Below are 8733 nucleotides of genomic sequence, written 5' to 3'. Positions count from 1 at the left end.
CTACCCCACCCAACTCCGCCTCAGACGCGCCGTCAGGCACCGCCAACTCTACATCCTGGGCCCGATTTGCCAGCGCCCGCAGACCTCACAGCACCGCGACCAGCGCAGCCGCAGCTTCAGCCAACGGCTGCCCGCCGCGCACGCGCTCCTGCGCCGGCGCCGTCCCGGGGCACGCCGGGATTGGTAGTTCCAAGTCAGTTGAGTCGCGACGGAGTGGGGGGAGGGGCGGGTGTCTCTTTCTTCCCTTCCCCATCCCCCGCTTCTTATTCCCCACCACCCGTTCCTTACCTCCCGCCTCTCATTCTCCATCCCCTGGCCCATCCGGAGTTCTTAAAGCCTGGATTTGATTTTGTGTGTTGTTGCTGGGGACCACCAACAGTAAAAGAATGGGAAAGGCTAAATCCCATGGGCAAAATGAGGCTGCAATGATGTGGGCGTTGCAGTAGCCTTGCCCCTGAAACTCACTTTCAGTAGCTTTTCCAGAGTAGTAGGAAAGCTTTACGGGCTCTGGCGGGAAGGGGGTGGGAAATAGGGTATGCGTCTGGAAGATCACTGATGGTATATTCGGTGGAGCTGATAGCCAGGCCCCCTCTTCTCCAGCCCTGTTCCTGTGGCAATGAGGAAGAAGATGAAGTGGGAAACACTAGGCAGACTAGGGGATCGACCTTTGGCTTTTTGAGATCAATGGATTTGTGCCCGCCAAAAAACTCTAAAGTGAGTAATACCAAACACCGCCAAATTCGGGGTTCTGCACCTGCCCTATCATCTGTGCCATTTGTTGTCACCTAATTGCTTTGAGCAAGTCTTATTCAAAATACACAGAGTCTAAACAAACGGATTTCCCCATGTCGTTCCCCAGTACCTAGTTTGCTCAGCTACAAGATGGGAATGATAATAGCATCTTTTCAACCGATTTATTATGAGAATTGCACGTAAAGGCTTAGCGGCGTGCCTAACAGTGAATAACACAAAACACACACACACCCAAAAAAAACAGTGAATAAGCGCTCATTAAACATTAACTCGAGGATATATCCCAAAATCCTTAGTCTGGAGATTAATTTCCTTCCACACACAGTTCCCAGCTTATCTAGAGGCCTTATACAAATCCTTGTTTTCATGGCTTTTGTACACGATGTAAGAATTCAGAAATACAGAATACAGCACAAAATTTAAGGAGCCCCTTTTACTTTCCCCAGTTTGCTTCCCCACTATTTGGTGTATACATCTTTCTCAGCCCCAATTTTTTTTTTTTTTCTTTTACCATAAGTGGACTACACATATTGTTCTGGGTCGTCTTCTTTTTTAAATTAATAGTATGGCCTGAGGTCATTCCAATTATATATATAGCTGTATCTCACACCTTTAATACCTCATGACATATAGTATAAACCAACCCCAAAACCAAACGCGTTGCGGTCCAGTCGATTCCGATTCATAGCCACCCTGTACAACCCTATAGGACAGAGTAGAACTGCCCCGTAGGATTTCCCAGGAGCGCCTGGTGGATTCGAATTGCAGACCTTTTGGTCAGCAGCAGCAGCTCTTGACCTCTACACCACCAAGGGTTCCAGTCCAGTGTGCTAGTCATCTAGTGCTGCCATAACAGAAATACCACAAGTGGATGGCTTTAACAAAGAAATTAATTTTCTCACACTCTAGTAGGTTACAAGTCCATATTCAGGGCATTGGCTCCAGGGGAAGGCTTTCTCTCTCAGTCGGCTCTGGAGGAAAGTCCTTGTCATCTATCTTCTCCTGGTCAAGGAGCTTCTCAGGCGCAGGGACCCCATGTCCAAAGTATGCGCTCTGCTCCCGGTGCTGCTCTCTTGGTGGTATGAAGTCCCCAGCTCTCTGCTTGCTTCCCTTTCCTTTCATCTCTTGAGAGGTAAAAGGTGCAGGCCACACTTCAGGGAAACTGCCTTTACACTGGACCACGGAGATGACCTGAGTAAGGGTGGTGTTACAATCCCACCCTAATCCCCTTAACATAAAATTACAATCACAAAATGGAAGACAACCACACGATACTGGGAATTATGGCCTAAACCAAGTTTACACATATTTTTGGGGGGTACACAATTCAATCCATGACACATAGTGTAAATATACAATAATTTATCTAACCTCATTTCCGTTACTGGACATTTATGTTGCTTCCAATTTTTGACTATTAGAAACTTATGCCTTTGAGTCTGTATCTTCATGTACATTGCTTTTATTGTTTTAGGACCCCTAGCCGGAATCGACTTAAGGGCAAAGGGTTAGATGTAAAATTACTAGGTCAAAGGATGTGAGTATTTTAAACAGCCTTATGAAACGCTTCACCAATTTACATTTCAACCAGCAATTTAAGACAGAGCCTGTTTTCCCATATCCTTGCCAAATGTGGTATTATCAATCTCTAAAAATTTGTTTTAATATATCAAGAAGTCATGTTGTGCAAATGAAACCAGACACAAAAGAGTATATTCTTTATCAGTGCTGATAGAAATTAGGACAGTGATTAACTGGGGTGGAAGGGGAGGTTGATTGGGAAAGGGGTACTAGGGAACTCTGGGGTGCTGGAAATGTTCTAGATCTTGAGCTAGTATGCTTACACGGGTGTTTACCTCTGTAAAAATTCATCAACCTATACGCTTACAGTGAATACACTTGACCATATCTACATTATATCTCAATAAAAAGATCGTAAAGTCACTTTTTTTTTTACTTTTTATTATGAAAATTCCAAACACACAGAAGAGTAAAAGGAATAATACAGTATCTACCATCTCGATTCAACATAAAGGAATTGTAAACATCTTCCTATATGTGTGTGCGCTGTGTGTGTGTATGTGAAGACATCATGCCCCTTCATGCCTGACTTCTTCAGTATGCGTTTCCAAAATATAAAGGCATTCGTTCTCCTAATTACCACAATACTGTTACCACACCAAATAAAATTAACAATAATTCTCTGAAATCATGTAACTCACTCCGTATTCAGATTTCCTTAATTGTCCACAAAATATTTTTATATTTGTTTGCTTGTTTTTTCCAAAACAAGAACCATTAAATGATAGTACATTACAGACCTCTTTAATCTTTTAAAACCTAGACCAGAGGTTCTTAACCTGGGAGTCCATGGATATAATACAGAAGGTCCATGAACTTAGATGGGAAAAAATTCACCTCTTTATTTTCACCAAAATCTAATTTTTCATTCTAAATAAAGGTACCAAACTACAGCAGTATTAGCAGGACCTGTGGCTTTGTCACCAATAGAAATTATAGATGTTTTCATAGTATGTTACGGTTATTGCAGATATCTCAAATGTATTTTACGTTTATCACTAATTTGAAATAACTAAAAACTAGTAAGTAGCTACTAGACTTCCCGCTAGTTCTTGTTATTTAATGCATTAATAATTAAGCATATATATTACCATACCACCATATCACATTTTAAAATATTTTTGATAATCATATTTCAATATAATTTTCTTTATAAATCCTGTTTTTATTGTGTGTATTTAAAAAACACTATTCTGAATAAGAGTTCATTGGCTTCATCAGACTCCTAAGCAGGGTCCTTGGCACAAAAAGTGCTCCCCCTCACTTTATTAGTAGTAGCATTAATAACTGTTCGTGACATTGGCGTTTTGACTAGCTGACATTCTGGATTTGTCTGATCATTTACTCATGATGTTACATAACCTCTCTCCATTGTATTTCCTATAAACCGAAAGTTAGATCTAAAGGCTTGATTAGATTCAAGTTGAATGTTTTGTTGACTGAATATTGTGTAAAACCAAATCTATTGCCTTCAAGTCAATTCCAGCTCACAGTGACCTTACAGGACAGAGTAGAACTGCCCCATCGGGTTTCCAAAGAGCGGCTGGTGGATTGGAACTGCTAACCTTTGGGAGAGGAGCTGAACACTTAACCACTGTACCACCAGGGCTCCACTATAGATGATACATTATGCTGTCAACATAAGAAGGCACATAATATCTAGTTGTCCAATTATTAGTGATGCTAAGTTTGATGACTGGTTTAAGTCGTTTAAGACACTTTGTTTTTGCATTATCAAATGGTATTTCATTTCATGGAAGTTTTTCAACATAAACAAAAGTAGAAGGGATAGTATAAATGAACCCTGGTGTATCCTTCACTCAGCTTCTACAATTATCAACACATGGCCAGTCTTATCTCATTGGTACTCCCCCATTCTTCCTCCCAAAATATAAATACACACAAATCCCAGAGATCATGTCTATTTCATCCATTAATAATTTAGTATGTATCTCTAAAAAATAAGAACATTTTTAAGGCAATACCATTATTACATATAAAAATAAACAATTTCTTAATATCTTCAAATATCCAGTCAGTATTCAGATCCCCCCAATTGCCGCATACATGATTTTTAAGACTGGCTGTTCAAATCAGGTTCCAAACAAGGTCCACACATTTCATTTGATTCTCTGTCTCTTTTTCTTGCCATTTATTTGTTGAATAAACCGGACCACAAGAAATTTGCACACGTCCTTAAAATGTTTCCTTTATAAATTAATTGAGCATGAAGTCTTGGGATATTGTTACCGCAAATTGTGGGTTCCAGCCGCCTGTGGCAAAGCCAATACTGAGACAGGAGGAGGTAAGCAGCAAGAGAGCTTTATTGAATACTGGTATTTAAGAGACAGAGGGGGTTAAATTTCTCCCAAATTCTGTCTACCCTAAAGCATCGATGGGAGGGTTTTATATGGGGAAGACCAGGGTTACCTAATGTTTTGAGCACGTAGTCTACAGATGGTCTTATACATCACAAAACAACTACAAAAAACTCTGTTAAACTAAAGATGTCAGGCATCCGGACTCTAATCAGTCTATTTGTAACAGGTTGAAAAACTCAGCATAAGAATCTCTCGGCAAGTGGAACTGTTTTGCCAAGTCCACTGTGGCTGAGATAGGGAGAAATAAAGAAAGTTGCAGATTAAAAATGCCAGACAGCCTTCCTGTTGGTTTGCAGGCTGAAGGCCATTTCTCAACAGAACAAAAAAAAAAAAAGAAGAGAGACCAAGGCCACAGGAGCTGAGAGAGCTCCGCACCCCTTTTGAAGAGACTGGTGCAGCTGGTGCAATAAAAAAATGTTTAGAGATTACTTAGAGCATCGTTATGGCGTTAGTCATGTCAAACTCTCAGTCACCTATTTTGAATAGCGGAAAACATGTTGTAAGGTATTAGGGTGTTTGTTATGTTTAAGAGTGGAACAGGCTGCTCAGCTGTATTTTGAACAGAGCCTGCACCATTTTCCAAGGACCAGAAATTGAAAAAAAAAGAAAAGAAATTAATCTATACTAAAACAAATGAGAAAATATATTCTAACAATAAAACACTAAGGAAAATGCATTTTCACTACTTCAATATGAGTTCAATGGGAGAATAAAATGTGTTTTATTTGGTATATCCTTGAATGTATGCATTCTTTTAGTACAAATAGTAATAAACCACTAGCCACCATAATAAATCATTAGCCAACAGAAGAAAACATACTTGGAGATTATCTTCATTTTTAAATGTTACTTCTGAAGGAGCTGTGGTCCTAATTTCCTCACTTCAGCTAAATTTAGGCCACACCAAAAACATCATTGCCTTTAGTAAAGGTCTTTGAGGATGAAGGTGATGACAATTACTTGATATAAGGCATATTAAAATACATTTGTTTGCCTCATATGCATGCGAAAGCTGCACAATAGATAAGGAAGATTGAAGAAGAATTGACACCTTTGAATTATGGTGTTGGCAAAGAATACTGAATACACCACAGACTGCCAGAAGAACGGACAACATTGTCTTGGAAGAAATACAACCAGAATGCTCCTTAGAGGCAAAGATGGTGAGACTTCATCTCACATACTTTGGAAATGTTATCAAGGAGGGACCAGTCCCTGGAGAAGGACATCATGCTTGGTAAAATAGAGGGTCAGCGAAAGAGAGGAAGACCCTCAATGAGATGGATTCACACAGTGGCTGCAACAATGTGCTCGAGCATAACAATGATTGTGAGGATGGTGCAGGACTGGGCAGTGTTTCGTTCTGTTGTACATAGGATCTGTTTTGGTCGGTTGTAAATAGGGTCAATATGAGTTGGAACTGACTTGATGGCACTAACAACAACAACAAAAGACATTTAAAATGGATATATATTTTCATTTTTTCTCATCAGTTTGCATTATCTATGACTGGGCTTGCTTCGTTTGAAAAGCTCCATCCCACCCCTCTCTGTATAACGAGGTGTCTAGGGGTTTTCATTTCTGACGCTGAAATAAATTTTCCATGTTTTACTTCCAAGGACTGAAGTTGTATCTTCAAGTGATGAGTAAATAATAACATAGAGCAACTGTGGAGAATGTTTGAGAAGTGCTGAGAATGACCCAAAATATTTAAGATAAAGAATTTGCGGCTGTCAACATAAAAGCAATTTTTGCCCTAAGAAATTAGATTCGTTTAGGGAAACAGATGAAGGAGTTATATTTGCTTTGAGATGTGTTTTGAGAGTTCAAAATGACTGAAGGAAAACTTTTGCTCCGATCACTAACTTAAGAACAATTAAAATGTCCTAATTTTTTCAAGGGCCTGTTCACAATGACTGTCTTGTTAGCCCATCACCAAACAATCTCACAGTGGTTTAAAACTCTAACAGTCCAGAGTAATTACTAGTCTTACCCATTGACAGAGAGTAAACGAATTTACTTAAAGAAATTTCAGAATATAAAAATAAGATTCTTAGTAAACCCTGTGAATCAAACTTACTCTCCAAACTAATCTTCAGTATCTCATGTCATTAAGTCAAAAACACACATTTCAAACATTTTGACAGAGATGACTTCCGCAATACTCAGAAACTCTACAATTTCATTACTTTTTATGTCTTGTTATCCCCTAAACTTTGGCATTCCTCTGTTCTTCAAATAGGCCACTCGGTAAAAATATTTTTTTACACTAGACAAGCTTTAACTGTGTACTTGCAAGACGAAAATGTTTTCTAGTTCCATTTAGTTCGATTAACAGCTTGTAGTTTTTATGTATTCAGTTGTGTGAGAATAACAAGCTCCGCTTTGAATTCTGTTATTTACGGTGATTAGAATTGAAAGTGGTTTTTTAGCATTGATGGGAAGTGATAAGAAATTGAAAAGGGAAAACGAAAACTAGGCCGCCCAACGTGGGGCTCGAACCCACGACCCTGGGATTAAGAGTCCCATGCTCTACCGACTGAGCTAGCCGGGCTGCTTGGGAGCAAACCTTGTCTACATCCCTTCAAAGGAGAAAGACCACTTTTAACTTCCTCCAAGGATTATATTTTGTGTTAAATAATATTTTATAATTTTTTCTTAAATTTTTTCCACTCTTCTCAAATTTGTATTTCATTTCTGATTCCGTGCCTATAAACTGTTTAATAAAAATGCATAAACGGCCCTCTAGTGGTCAGTATCTTCCAGTTTTCTTTAGGTAAAGCAGACGAAGGAAGGCAATCCCAACTCTCGCCTAGAGAACGGAAGTGAACGTGGAGGTGGCTTCTGTTTACCCTGAAGATTGCTGCAGACAGAGCAGTCTCCCGTCTGCGACACCGAGGACAGAGAACGTTCTCAAAACTCACGGGGCTGAACACAAAAAACGGGTTCCAGAGGACTGTTATCCTTCCCGCCTAGAAACGCTCAGAATTGAAAACACAGCTGCAGAGCTGGGTGGCTTTCGGGGCACCATGGGACTTTGAGATTTCTGTGGCACGACGGTGGTCCAACCAAGCCATGCTCACACAAAGGATTATTAAAAAAAAAAAAGCTAAAGCAGTCTCAGAAATTAGTTGAAAACGCTACATAGAGTTTGCACAAACGCGCAAAACTAAAAGGTGAAAACATCCATCTTGTAAATTGATAGAACCTTAGTGTGGGAAGGGATGACTACTACAAATCACCTCCCACTAAAAAGAAAGAATTAAGAATTTACTCCGCTTTTCCAGTAGGAACAATAACCAAATAGTTCCAGTTGATGAAAGAACGCTCTACTTTGCGGGGGGTTAAAAAAAAAAAAAAAAGGTTAGAAAAAGCATAATTTGGCAAACCTTTATAACCAAGAATTATCAATTTTGGTTAAACATTCATAGTTGCAGGACAACATTCATAGCTGACAGGGCACTGGGTATTTACATAGGGTCAAGTAACACCACACTGGTTACTTTCTAGATGCAAGAGGGGCAATCTAACTGTATAATGGACAGGTCAGGCTGTCATCACCCCAATCCAGAAATAATTTGAGCTCCACTAATGGTTTTCTAGTCATCAGCAAGATGGTGTGCCTTCAGAGATAGAATACCAAGTACACAAACCAATAGTAATGTATTTATTCTCATCGAAAAATGTCTTACTCTTTAGATATTAATTCCAGTTTATGAGAAATAAAGAGGATGGGGAGCAATATGAATGAAACCACAAGGAAGCAATAAGACAAAATAAGAAGGTGGGAAATTTTGCAGGCCAACTGGCCTACTGTCTTGAGCAAGTAAGCTATATATATGTTTGTTATGTTTATGTTTTTGCTAGATAAAAAGAGACACAAGGGCTGTAAGAATCAGATGCAATAGGTGGTCCTGGATTGGATACTGTTGTTCTAGCTATAAAAGAGATTTTGGTGTAAACTAGAGAAATCTGAATATAGTCTGATTATTAGATGAGATGAGAATTTACTGTAATG

General features: G+C 39.4%; 1 non-coding gene across 1 annotated transcript; it reads right to left on the bottom strand.

Annotated features, from left to right (window-relative positions):
• Positions 1-7196: 7196 nt before the first annotated feature.
• Positions 7197-7269, bottom strand: TRNAK-CUU (transfer RNA lysine (anticodon CUU)). The gene has a single exon. It is a non-coding gene; the product is annotated as a tRNA-Lys (tRNA).
• Between the last annotated feature and the right edge of the window lie 1464 nt (positions 7270-8733).

This window comes from Elephas maximus, chromosome 13, assembly GCF_024166365.1.
Source record: "Elephas maximus indicus isolate mEleMax1 chromosome 13, mEleMax1 primary haplotype, whole genome shotgun sequence".
In the NCBI taxonomy this organism is placed as follows: Eukaryota; Metazoa; Chordata; class Mammalia; order Proboscidea; family Elephantidae; genus Elephas; species Elephas maximus.
This window is presented reverse-complemented; position numbering and strand designations above follow the sequence as displayed.